The sequence below is a fragment of the Toxorhynchites rutilus genome, chromosome 2, assembly GCF_029784135.1.
Source record: "Toxorhynchites rutilus septentrionalis strain SRP chromosome 2, ASM2978413v1, whole genome shotgun sequence".
NCBI lineage: Eukaryota > Metazoa > Arthropoda > Insecta > Diptera > Culicidae > Toxorhynchites > Toxorhynchites rutilus.
In genome coordinates this window covers 158632211-158645536 of record NC_073745.1, presented here as the reverse complement: position 1 = coordinate 158645536, position 13326 = coordinate 158632211, and the positions used below count along the sequence as shown (strand labels likewise).

Here is a 13326-nt window from a genome sequence, read left to right as displayed (position 1 = left end):
ATCACGCGAATGAAATCACGACCTACATTCAATCCCTTAAACCAAGCTTTCGTCGAGACCTTAGGGATAATCGTGTGTAACCAGCGACCGAACTCAACTTCACTCCACATGCGCTGCCAACTAACGAGTGTGTCCTGACGAGGAATGTGAAAAAAGTCGTTATGAGCAATTTGCCTTTCAAAAAGTGTGCCTTCTGAAGCGCCCACCTTAGCTAGCGAGTCCGCTTTCTCATTCCCCGGAATCGAGCAATGAGAGGGAACCCATGCTAAGGTAATCTTGAATAATTTTTCGACCAAAACACTCAATAGATGTCTTATTCTTGTTAGGAAAAAAGATGAGCGTTTATCAACTTTCATTGAGCGGATTGCCTCTATTGAGATGAGACTGTCTGAAAAAATAAAATAATGGTCGATGGGCAGTGTTTAATTGATCCCTAGAGCATAGTATATTGCACCCATTTCAGCGACATACACGGAACAAGGATCTTTGAGTTTGAAAGAGGCACTAGAATTTTCATTGAAGATGCCGAAGCCAGTGGACCCTTTTATGCATGAACCGTCAGTAAAGAACATTTTATCAGATCTAACTTTCCCATATTCTGCCGAAAATATCGGCGGAATAGAATCGGAGCGTAGATGATCTGGGATTCCATGGATTTTTTGTCGCATGGACAGATCGAAATTGACAGAGGAATTGCAAAAATATGGGAAGCAAACTTGGTTGGAGATGCCCGGTGAAGGGTGCACTTCATGGGTTAGGAATTCATGGTATAAAGACATAAAACTTGACTCCTCAGTTGGAGTAGATTTTCGAAGTTATCAATCACCAATGGATTCATGATCTTGCAACGGATAAGAAATCTGTAGGATAATTCTGTGAACCGAAGAGTAAGCGGGGATACTCCTGCCAAGACTTCGAGACTCATTGTATGTGTCGAATGCAAACACCCCATTGTTATACGCAAGCAACGATATTGTATTCTCTCCAGCTTGAGAATATGAATCCTGGCAGCTGATCGAAAGCAAAAACTGCCATATTCTAACACTGATAATATTGTTGTTTTGTACAACTGAATGAGGTCTCCTGGATGGGCGCCCCACCATGTTCCGGTTATTGTTTGGAGAAAATTGATTCTTTGCCGGCATTTCCTTTTCAAATACGCAATGTGTATTCCCCAGGTACATTTAGAGTCAAAATACACTCCAAGATATTTGAAAAACATCGAGTGCCTAATCGCTTTACCGGATAGGTGAAGCTGGAATTGGGCGGGTTCGTGCTTCCTAGAAAAAACGACCATTTCAGTTTTCTCCGTAGAGATTTCGATACCCAGCTTAAGAGCCCACGTGAACAGGTTGTTCAGGGTATCTTGCAAGGATTTTAGCAGAACGGCGGGATTAGTACCCGTGATGGAAATAACTCCAGCAAATTGTCTCAGCGTGCAGTTCCTAGTGTAACCGTTCGGTTTCATAATATTCCAAATAAACACTATAGACACACTACAGAGACCACACACTATACTGTAAATAAATAAAAACTCATCAGCATGTCAGACCCCTGCTCATTGGCTACGAAAAGCTCAACTGGTTTGAGCTATTGTTTCTTCTAGCTTTCGTGTGTTCACTCACAATGCTTTATGAACAGGGTTCCCAACCATCAGCATGTGTCAAAACCCGATTGTCGGAGTTGGGGTTTTCCTGCGGATTCTAATAAAGAGACGAACTCGGGAGATTGCGATATCCGGTCTTTCCGCCTAGAGCTAGAATCGGGAGTAGTAGTGCGCGTCGTGTCTAGTTTAAATTGTGTAATAGCTGTGGAAATTATGTTTTGTGTATTGTTGAAAAGAAAATACTTACCTGAGACGTGACCATATTAGCTCCAGATACCTGAAAACAGAAAAAAAAAGAAAAACCAAATTATACTTACCAATGTAACCGACAAGAAGTACAAACCTGAAAGTTAAAAAAAATAGATAGGGAGAGAAAAAGGTCTGCACAGTGGACCTTTTTTTTCTTATTACGCTTAATCTAGCACATGGCGGACGAATAGACAAAAGTTAGAGAACATTACCACCAAACACAGCACACACGTGGATGGAAAAGGCTAACCCAGAAACCAACAAGGGAAATCCGCCGAACCCGAACCACATTGCTCAAAATTGCGCAAGTATTACATAAGAATGTGACGTCACAAGTAGGTTAGAATAGTAAAGAGGAAGTAGGAAAATAAGGAGTAAATACACATACCCATACACTTATAATAAAACATATATTCTTCTTGGAATGGTTCTTCTTCTATACAATCTTTTTCTTACATCGTAATCGAACTCGAAAGGGGTTACCAAGCCTCGCCCCATATAGTTTGGTGGAAAAAGGGACCATCTCAGCCTTTGAGGTGAAGTTAGAACGTGGTTGAGGACCCTAACCATTGTGGATGTGTGTAGAACGCAAGGGAGAATTCCCCTCAGCTCCCAACTGACGTCAAGTAGTTGACAGTGAGCGTTGGGGTAACGACCCTGCTGAATTAGCTAGTCATTCATGAAGTAAACACGAAATTACAATTGGCGCCCAACAAAAACACTCATATACACACGTACACATTGGTAAACTAACGGGAACATACCCTACCGAGGGAAGAAAAATATTTCATATTTAAAAAGTTTATTTTCGTTCTTCAAACGAAACGTTATATGTATACTTGATATTTCTGTAAAAGTAGAAATATTCGTTTATTCATTATTTATGCGCATATTTATATTTATTTATTTATATTTATTTCTATTTATTTATTTACCTATATAATATTCGTATAATTGGTGTTGGATTATTTATTTATATTGAAATGGTGCTGTGATAAAATTAATATAGTAATAAAACTATCTGAAGCCAACGAAAGAAAAGTGTTAAATAACCCTAGAATCACATAAGCCGCTTTTCAAAACCATCCTGGAGTGCCGTTCATTTGACCGGTGACGAAGAAGGGTTAGTACTGCTGGATAGCAGAGTGAGTCTGTGGAGGGCACAGACGTTGATCTGGCTGTGAATCGGTATTTAATATTTTTCGTTCGCCTGGGCAGATAGTCCAAATTACTGCAATTAATATGGATTCAGACATTATAATCCAGTATAAGCATCTTATGGTTCACCATCTGGAAAGAGAAGAAGTAGAATATGAGTTAATAATACGAGCAGTTCAATTCGGAGAATCCGAAAGTCATACAGTTCTTCGTAGGCGGTTAAGAGACCGATTGAAGGAGGAAAATAAAAATAATAATATTGATGTAGACTTTTCACGTTGTGAAAAGTTGATTGAAGCTAAAGTAAGCGCTATTGATGATAGCATAGTAGGGATCAGAGATATATTAGGTAAAACTCGTTATGAAGGTATTCACGACTCGTTGAAAACACGTTTAGTACATTACTTTGTGAGATGCACACGGGTGCAAGAATGTGCCGACGAAGATTACGATTTGGAAGATTTAGACAAATTGAAAGGCTCCATTCACGAGTTACTGAATACATACTTCTCACCATTCTCCCCAATCAATGAAATTCAAAAGGAAATAATTAATCAAATCGCAAAAACCTTGTCCAGCTTGACCATCACGCAGCAGAATGCAAACTCTCGAGAGAGCATAGCAACGCAAATTAGTCAGGACGAAGCACTGAGTTCAAGAAACCAAAATATTCCTGAAGCCAGTGTGATCCAACAATCTATCCCACCACGGCGTGAGCTTAAATCGGTATCCAAAGTTCCGAAATCGGTAAATCCTTACGCGATGTTGTCAGGAAATGGGTCTCATCCAATCGGAGTTCAACCGATGGAAGATCAACGGAATAGAGAAGAAGAGAAAATGATTCATAAATTTCGTCTTCAGGATAACGTCAAAAATCCATTACCGCGAGCTGCTAGTTCAGAAACCGTAGATAGCTCACAATCAGATTCGTCAGATGACGTACCTCGTGTGAGACGTAAAGAAAAATCTAAAACGAAAAAATATTCATCACGAAAATATCGTCCCATTTCTGAATGGAATCTCAAATACGACGGTAAAGATCATGGTCGAAATTTGATAAAATTCATTCAAGAGGTCGAATCTATCGCGAAGTCCGAAGGAGTTTCGAATAAGGAACTATTTCGTTTCGCTCTTCATCTTTTTATAGGTCCAGCAAAAATTTGGTTCATGTCGGGTATTGAAAATAAAGATTTCGGTAGTTGGAAAGAGCTAGTTCGCGAAATGAAAAAAGAATTTTTGAGCCCAGATCATGACCATATCGGTGAGATCCGCGCAATATCATGCAAACAAGGAAATAAGGAAACATTTCGGGATTATTTATTCGAGATGCAGAAAACTTTCAATTCACTTACTAAACCGATGTCGGAGGGAAAAAATTTGAAATAGTTTTTCGTAATATGCGCGCTGGCTACAAAGGACACGCCGTTACTGCAAATGTCGATAACCTCGTCGATTTGAAAAGACTAGGTCGAAAATTGGACGCTACCTTCTGGTACAAATACCATAGTACTGAAGAGCAACCTACGCGAAACCGTGCGCAGATTAACGAGATTCAAGACGAACCGAAAAACCATGTGGAATCGGGAAAACCATCACAAAAAACGCGTAGTTTTTACCGAACGCCGCAAATTCATACATCCGGAACCGATAAACCATTACGGAAACAACCGCGCGAATATCAGAAGTACATGAGTTATCAAGAGAACAGGTCCAGTGGAATAGACAAAGGATTGCAGGTGCTGCTGGATAATCACAGACCTCCGCGAGAAGGAATGTGTTGGAATTGTCGCTTGATGGGTCATCATCAAGACGAGTGTGAGCGTCCGCGACACAAATTTTGTAATAATTGCGGGTTTCATAATGTAGATACGGATAGTTGTCCATACTGTGCAAAAAACGCTCAGTAGGCCGCCTGACGGGGCAGGTGGTTCAAGGAACATCCGAAAACCCCCAAAATCGTTTCATATTAGATGAGAAAATTTTCCAACCTGTAAGACCTTCTCAATATATACACACATCCAAAATCGAAATCGACGAACAATTTTTCAACAATTCGAACGATGATCGACCTTTTGTCAAAGTAACTGTGTTCGATATCCCATTGATTGGACTTTTAGACAGTGGTGCTAATCGTACTGTTCTAGGTGCAGATGCAAGACAGATAATTGAATCCTGTAAGCTGAAAATTTACGATATTAACATTGAGGTTACTACTGCTAGTGGCCAAGCTTTAGAAGTTTTAGGATATATAAATTTGCCCATAACTTTCGACAGAACCACTAAGATCATTTCCACCTTAGTGATCCCTTCTTTGAAACAAAAGTTAATTTTAGGGGCTGATTTCTGGCGGGAATTTGGTAGAATACCAACAATTTCTCCCGGAAAAATAGAAGAACTCGAGTGGGACACAACCAATTTATTTCTGACTGAAGATCAACAGTCGAAATTAGAAGAAGTCAAATCTCTTTTCATACCGACAGTTGAAGGCCAGTTGAATGTGACGTCGATGATAATGCATCGCATCGATTTGTCTGAGGAAGATAGAAAGAAACCGCCTGTCCGCATAAATCCATTTCCAACTTCCCCCAAACGGCAGGAGCAGATTAACTGCGAACTTGATAATATGCTCCAATGTGGGATAATTGAACAATCATACAGCGATTGGTCGTTACGTTTAGTACCTGTTGATAAACCTGACGATACTGTTCGGCTCTGTTTAGACGCTAGGAAGCTAAACGAACGTACTATAAGAGATTCATATCCTCTTCCTCATGCAGATCGCATACTTAGCCGACTTGGGCCCAGCCAATTTATCTCCACTATAGACCTTTCTAAAGCCTTCCTTCAAATTCCTTTACATCCAAAATCTCGAAAGTATACGGCATTTTCCGTTCTCGGTCGTGGGTTGTTCCAATTCACTCGAATGCTTTTCGGTCTGGTCAACAGTCCGGCGACACTTTCGAGACTGATGGACAGAGTGTTGGGTGGGAGTGAATTGGAACCCAACGTGTTCATATACTTGGACGACATTATTGTAGCCATTAAATCATTTGAAGAGCATCTAGAACGCCTTAGGGAAGTGGCATCGAGATTAAAAAGAGCCAACCTGTCGATAAACGTGACCAAATCAAAATTTTGTGTCTCATAAGTTCCTTATTTAGGATACGTTTTGGACCGAAAAGGCCTGCGTCCAAATCCGGATCGTATCGAGGCCATAGTAAATTTCGAAAGGCCAAATTCGCTTAGAGCCGTTCATTGCCAACTATAGTGAAATTGTACTCCCCATAACAGACCTTCTCAAGGACAAACCGAAAACAGTGCGATGGAATAATCAGGCAGAAGCATCATTCACTAAAATAAAAGAGTTGTTAATAAGTGCACCTATCCTTACTAATCCCGATTTCAACAAACCCTTTTCCGTCCACTGTGATGCCAGTGACACAGCAATAGCTGGAGTCTTAACCCAATCCTATGATGGCATCGATAAACCGATCGCATACTTCTCCCAAAAATTGGGAACCACTCAGCAAAGGTATTGTGCCACGGAGAAAGAAGCGCTGGCTGTTCTCAATTCCATAGACAAGTTTCGATGCTACCTCGAGGGTACAAAATTTTGCGTTTACACCGATTCTTCGGCTCTTACGTACATCTTACGAAGCAGCTGGAGAACATCCTCTAGACTGTGCCGTTGGAGTATTGAACTTCAAAGACATGATCTTGAAATCAAACATCGACGAGGTGTTGATAATGTCGTGCCCGATGCCCTGTCGCGTGCGGTAGAATCTATCAGTGCGAATCCTCAAAAATCCGACTGGTACAGTAGTCTTGTCTGTAAAGTTCAAAAGAATCCTGAAAATTTTAAAGATTTTCGATTAGAAAACGGAGTATTGAAAAAGTTTGTTCTTGCCCAAAATCCCCTACTTGATTATCGCTTCGAATGGAAAATATGTGTTCCACCTGATTTAAGACAAGATATTCTGAGAGAAGAGCACGACAACTCTCTTCATTTAGGCTATGAAAAAACTATGTCGAAAATCAAGAAAAAGTACTATTGGCCTCAAATGTCCAAAGATGTCCGAACCCACGTACGACTTTGTTCGATCTGTAAAGAGAGCAAACCGAGCAACTAATCCCAACATCCCGAGATGGGTCGACAGAGAATCACGATCAAGCCTTTCCAAATAATAGCCATTGATTATCTTCAATCTTTACCCCGAAGCAAACAAGGTAATACGCACCTTTTCGTTATAATGGATCTATTTTCCAAGTTCTGTCTCTTCTTTCTTTCTTTGTTTTTAAGAGGCTTTAAACTTTGCAGTTCATTCGCCTCTAACCTGTCTCATGTTTCCCGTTAGAAAAATTTCAACAACTCAGGTTTGCAAAATCCTTTCCGAAAATTCGTCGTTACTCTACCCCCGAGTACATTATCTCGGATAATGCTTCGACATTTTTATCCAAAGAGTTCCAGCGATTTCTGGAACAGTTCCATATTCAGCATTGGGCTAACTCACGTTATCATAGCCAGGCTAACCCCGTTGAGCGGATGAATCGCACAATCAATGCTTGAATTCGAACATATGTTCGGAGCGTTCAGAGACTATGGGAAATAGAAAGAAAGGATTGGATAAGTTTATTCAAGATTTGGTAGTTCAAAATTTAGAAAAACAATATAATAAAAACCTGAAAACATACAACTTACGTTTCCGTAAACCTGCTCCATCATACGCCGTTGGACAGAAAGTTTATAAACGAAACTTCCGCCAGTCATCGGCTGCAGATCGGTATAATGCCAAGTTGGGTCCATCTTATGTACCATGTATTGTCCTCGCTAGGGTTGGTACCAGTTCATACGAACTTGCCGATGAGGCAGGTAAACCAATCGGAGTTTTCTCTGCCTCTGATCTAAAACCAGATTCCTAAAAAAAAATAAAAGAAAAAAAAAAACAATAAAATATATGAATTACAAAGTGTAATTCATTCCACTTTGGGAAACATATTTTTTCGAAATCCTTTTAGCTACTACAGAGGCTAAACGTGATCGATATAATAGAAATTCATTTACTTACTTGAGATAATAATGAGATCAATTTTTTGATCCTTCGAATCAATTCCCTGACTTACCGAACCATCTGCTCGTAGGAATTGGTTGGAATGATACTCACCGAAAGCGTCTAAGGCGCCTCGCACACCGGAGCAATAAGCAACTAGCAACTATCAACATGCAATAAGCAATATTATCGCCAATGGATTTTTCCATTTAATCTTTGTTGATCTCGCATACCGACGCAATACGATATCGCTGTCGCCTTTACAGAGCAACACATGTCGCTAGCAACACGGCGTGTCGGTTGAAGAGCAACTTATCGCCCATATTTTGACAAGTTTCGTACATTAAGCCGATTGTTTGCATAATGTCGGGGGTTTTTATTGCTCTGGTATGCGAAGAACAACAAAATATGTTTCCTGTTGCATATTGCGTATTGCAGTTTGCTAGTTGTTTATTGCTCCGGTGTGCGAGCCGCCTAAGATGGAGATCTTGAAGTTGCTAAAAATACTGCGTACTTTTCTGACTTCACTTGAGTGAAAGAGATGAAGGATAGACGCTTACTATATGTTGACATTTTAAGCTTTTGCTGCGACAAAGCCATTAAAATGTTGACAAGGTCTGACCTTGAACCACTTTTGTTCAAAATGAATTTTCAATTCATTTTGAAGAGGGACGGTGGGGTAATGTAACCGTTCGGTTTCATAATATTCCAAATAAACACTATAGACACACTACAGAGACCACACACTATACTGTAAATAAATAAAAACTCATCAGCATGTCAGACCCCTGCTCATTGGCTACGAAAAGCTCAACTGGTTTGAGCTATTGTTTCTTCTAGCTTTCGTGTGTTCACTCACAATGCTTTATGAACAGGGTTCCCAACCATCAGCATGTGTCAAAACCCGATTGTCGGAGTTGGGGTTTTCCTGCGGATTCTAATAAAGAGATGAACTCGGGAGATTGCGATATCCGGTCTTTCCGCCTAGAGCTAGAATCGGGAGTAGTAGTGCGCGTCGTGTCTAGTTTAAATTGTGTAATAGCTGTGGAAATTATATTTTGTGTATTGTTGAAAAGAAAATACTTACCTGAGACGTGACCATATTAGCTCCAGATACCTGAAAACAGAAAAAAAACAGGAAGTGGGTTATATCTATGGTATAACCGCAAGGGTGACGTAGGACTATCGTTGATTTAGAGATCATTTGTTTGAAGTTGAATCTAAATTCATTCTGAATGAATGAATATTTGGGGGACTTCGAAAACGAGAGCGTTACGTTGGAGGCACAAGGTTTTATGCATCCAATATTGGATACGGAAATATCCTACTGATGGGGAACAATAATCTTCAGAAGCTATCCTGTTAATTGCGATTGATTGAAAATCACAAAACCAAATGTATTTGGTCACAGTGTTACATGGAAACAAAACATTCAAATAAACTTTTTCACATGAATGTAATTTTAAATTCCCAGAGGAACTGGCAGATTATTTTCAGTAACGATTAGATATTACCACATTTTCCCCGATACTGGAAGCCCACCAGTGGTTAATGCTAACTTGATAACCATCAGTTAATAGCACTTGATTGAGACATATTTGGTCACAGTGTTACATGGATAGAAAACATTCCATTAAACTCTTTCACATGAATGTATTTTTAAATTCCCAGAGGAACTGGCAGATTATTTTCCGGATCTTTCTCAATGCTGAATGGCATCCAAACGGAAAGAATTCCGTGCGTGTATGTGTGTATGTAGCGGCTACTTCGATGGTCACCTTCTCTTCTCCTGAAGGATCGGCTTCTCTGTGCTCCCTCACAGTTTCAAACAAACTGCTTGCGTTTCAGGGCAGATCTCGATCCTTCGCCGTCGAGCACCCTCAGCAACGATGTTGTCTTGTCGATGTCCTCACGAAAAATGAATGCATCTCACCACCAGAATATCGCTTAAGTATGCTTTTTGTGCGTGATTGAATCGAGAGAAGGCGTGGTTTACGATGGCAATTTGGAAGGCAAACTAGAGGGGAATGAACTCTCTGAGCTCGGAACTTTCGGCGACTGAGCAATAATCGATTGCGGGCGCATACAATATTGGATACGGAAATATCCTACTGATGGGGAAGAACAATCTTCTGAAGCTATCCTGTTAATTGCGATTGATTGAAAAACCACAAAACCAAATGTATTTGATCACAGTGTTACATGGAAAGAAAACATTCAAATAAACTGAATATATTTTGAAAATTCCCAAAGGAACTGGCAGATTATTTTATTTTAGATATTTCCACATTTTCCTCGATACTGGAAGCCCACCAGTGGTTGATGCCAACTCGATAGCCACCTGTTAATAGCACTTGATTGAAACATATTTGGTCACAGTGTTACATGGATAGAAAACATTCAATTAAACTCTTTCACATGAATATATTTTGAAAATTCCCAGAGGAACTGGCAGATTATTTTCAGTAACGATTAGTTATTTCCACATTTTCCTCGATACTGGAAGCCCACCAGTGGTTAATACCAACTCGATAACCACCTGTTAATAGCACTTGATTGAAACATATTTGGTCACAGTGTTACATGGATAGAAAACATTCATTTAAACTCTTTCACATGAATATATTTTGAAAATTCCCAAAGGAACTGGCAGATTATTTTCCAGCAATGATTAGATCTTTCCGGATCTTTCTCGATGCTGAATGGCATCCTAACGGAAAGAGTTCTGCGCGTGTATGTGTCGATCCTTTGCCGTCTACCTCCTCCAGCACGTTAGGCAACGATGTTGTCTTGTCGATGTCCTCACGAAAAATGAATGTGTCTCACTTTCTTTCTTTCTTTGTTTTTAAGAGGCTTTAAACTTTGCAGTTCATTCGCCTCTAGCCCAGTGAAGAGCCACAATAAAACCAGTCCAGAGGGGACTGGCGAAAGGGAAACCAAAAAAATCACTCATCAGATCTGTCCGCTCGACCCTCGGTTAAAGAAGAAGGTAGGAAGAGATCCCATGCTTCATAAGATATTTAATATATGCTGTAAAGAAAAGTAAATATTTACTGATCCGAGGACCAAAGCAGTAACGAAGCACAAGTGACCCAGCGAAAGGCGTGTTCCAAAAACAAAAAAACAAAAAGGCCCTTCTCAGGAGGATAGGAAGGAAAGGAGTGGAAAGGATTTGGGTGGGATTAGTGGAGTGGAAGGGGGTGGGAGTGGTATGGGAAGGAAAGAGGGGTGGAGTGGGTGTGGGGTGGGGTGAAATGAAATGAAATACAGTTTGAACAGATAATAAAATATAGTGGTTTTGAATTTAATGGTATATAGTAGAGCTGAAAAATGGAGAGGTTTATTTAATGAATTTATCCTCCTTGGTGAGTGTGGCTGTAGGAATAGGAAGTTGATTAAAGTATAATGTAATGGATAGAAGATAGATATGGGTATGAAAGTATATATTATATTATTTGTTATTTATTATTATTGAATGCGTGTATATACATGTATGAATTCCTTCCTTCCGACCCGTACATACATGTGTATACACACATAAACACGCATACATGACTGTGAAGTGGCGAACTTTAATAAGCAATTTCCAAGGTATTTAGTATTTCGATTTAGATTTTACCAAAGAAGTCGGTTTCTTTCAGAAACGCAATTAAATTGGTTTCTTGGGTCTCGTCTCTACTGAGGATATCTCGGAGACTCTGACCTATGTTGTGTCGGACTCGAGCATCTTTGGTATGTTGACATTCAAGTAAAAGATGGCTAACGGAAAACGGAGCTTCGTTGCAAGCACATTGGGGTTTTTCGGCTCTGCAGAACAAGTGTGAGTGGGCGAAGTTAGTGTGCCCAATTCGAAGACGGGTAAGGACTTGCCTTTCCCTACTATTGAGACGGTCCTCCCAAGGGAGAGTGGAATTTTTAATTATATGAAGATGAGTGGGACGGCTGTTTATCCAACCTATGTCCCAACTTTCACGGACTTGCTGTTTTACCCAGCGGACAATGTCAGATGGAGGACAGGGCATGTCTGGGGGTTCTATTTTGCTGCCCTTGCCGGCCAGTATGTCGGCGGCTGTATTTCCGCGGATTCCTGAGTGACCAGGAACCCAGCAGAAGGAGATGTTTTTATTTGAAGCAGACTCTTCTGTTTGCTTAATCCATGGGTGTTTGCTGTTTCCACTTAGAAGATCGTGGAGACAGCTAGCTGAGTCTGAGAATATTGTGGTAGGAAGAAAATCATGGGTGCATTCTTGGGTAGCTATTAAAAGGGCGAAAGCTTCCGCACTGAAGATGGAGCATTGCGGTGGAAGAGAAAAGCTACCAGTGTATCTACTCTCAAAGATTCCACATCCAACTCCATCGGCACTCACTGAACCATCTGTGTATATCTGGTGGTTGATTTGAAAATTGGATGTAACGAGGTTATTGAAGCAGGCTTTGACTTTTGGAGAAGGGTCTCCCGCCCGAACTGCCTTGAGAAGTTCAAGGTTAATGTTCGGCGGTTTGACGTTCCAATTTCTTCCCGTCGCAGATGAACGTTCACATATATCGGGAAGATCTTTGTTCGTGAGATTTTTGAACCATGTTTTAGCCCTATGTATTAATGGGACATTGTGGTCGCTTTCGGGGAGTGACAAGTGACGGATGGCTTATGAGTGATGGCTTTTGTTACCAGGTGGGTGAAGGGAAGCGCCAATTTCGAGCCGAATTGCTTTATTGTAAATTGGTTGGATGGTGTTTAACACCCTATTCCGTAAAGGATTTGTGGGACCAACCAAACATTTACAACATTTAGCAGCGTCTTTCTATGGCCAGAGGCTAGGTTGCCTGCGATAGCCTTGATGATGTTTGTGTCTCATCACCAGAATATCGCTTAAGTATGCTTTTTGTGTGTGACTGAATCGAGAGAAGGTGTGGTTTACGATGGCAATTTGGAAGGCAAACTAGAGGGGAATGAACTCTCTGAGCTCGAATCTTTCGGCGACTGAGCAATAATCGATTGCGGGCGCATACAATATTGGATACGGAAATATCCTACTGATGGGGAAGAATAATCTTCTGAAGCTATCCTGTTAATTGCGATTGATTGAAAAACCACAAAACCAAATGTATTTGATCACAGTGTTACATGGAATGAAAACATTCAAATAAACTCTTTAACATGAATATATTTTGAAAATTCCCAAAGGAACTGGCAGATTATTTTCAGTAACGATTAGATATTTCCACATTTTCCTCGATACTGGAAGCCCACCAGTGGTTAATGCC

At 40.4% G+C, this 13326-nt stretch overlaps 1 long non-coding RNA gene across 1 annotated transcript; it reads right to left on the bottom strand.

Moving 5' to 3' along the window:
- Nucleotides 1–2794: 2794 nt before the first annotated feature.
- On the bottom strand, nucleotides 2795–8159 carry LOC129770602 (uncharacterized). The gene is made up of 3 exons (XR_008742149.1): nucleotides 8080–8159; nucleotides 7713–7929; nucleotides 2795–3145 (listed from the first exon to the last, which is right to left on the bottom strand). It is a non-coding gene; the product is annotated as an uncharacterized LOC129770602 (long non-coding RNA).
- Nucleotides 8160–13326: the final 5167 nt, after the last annotated feature.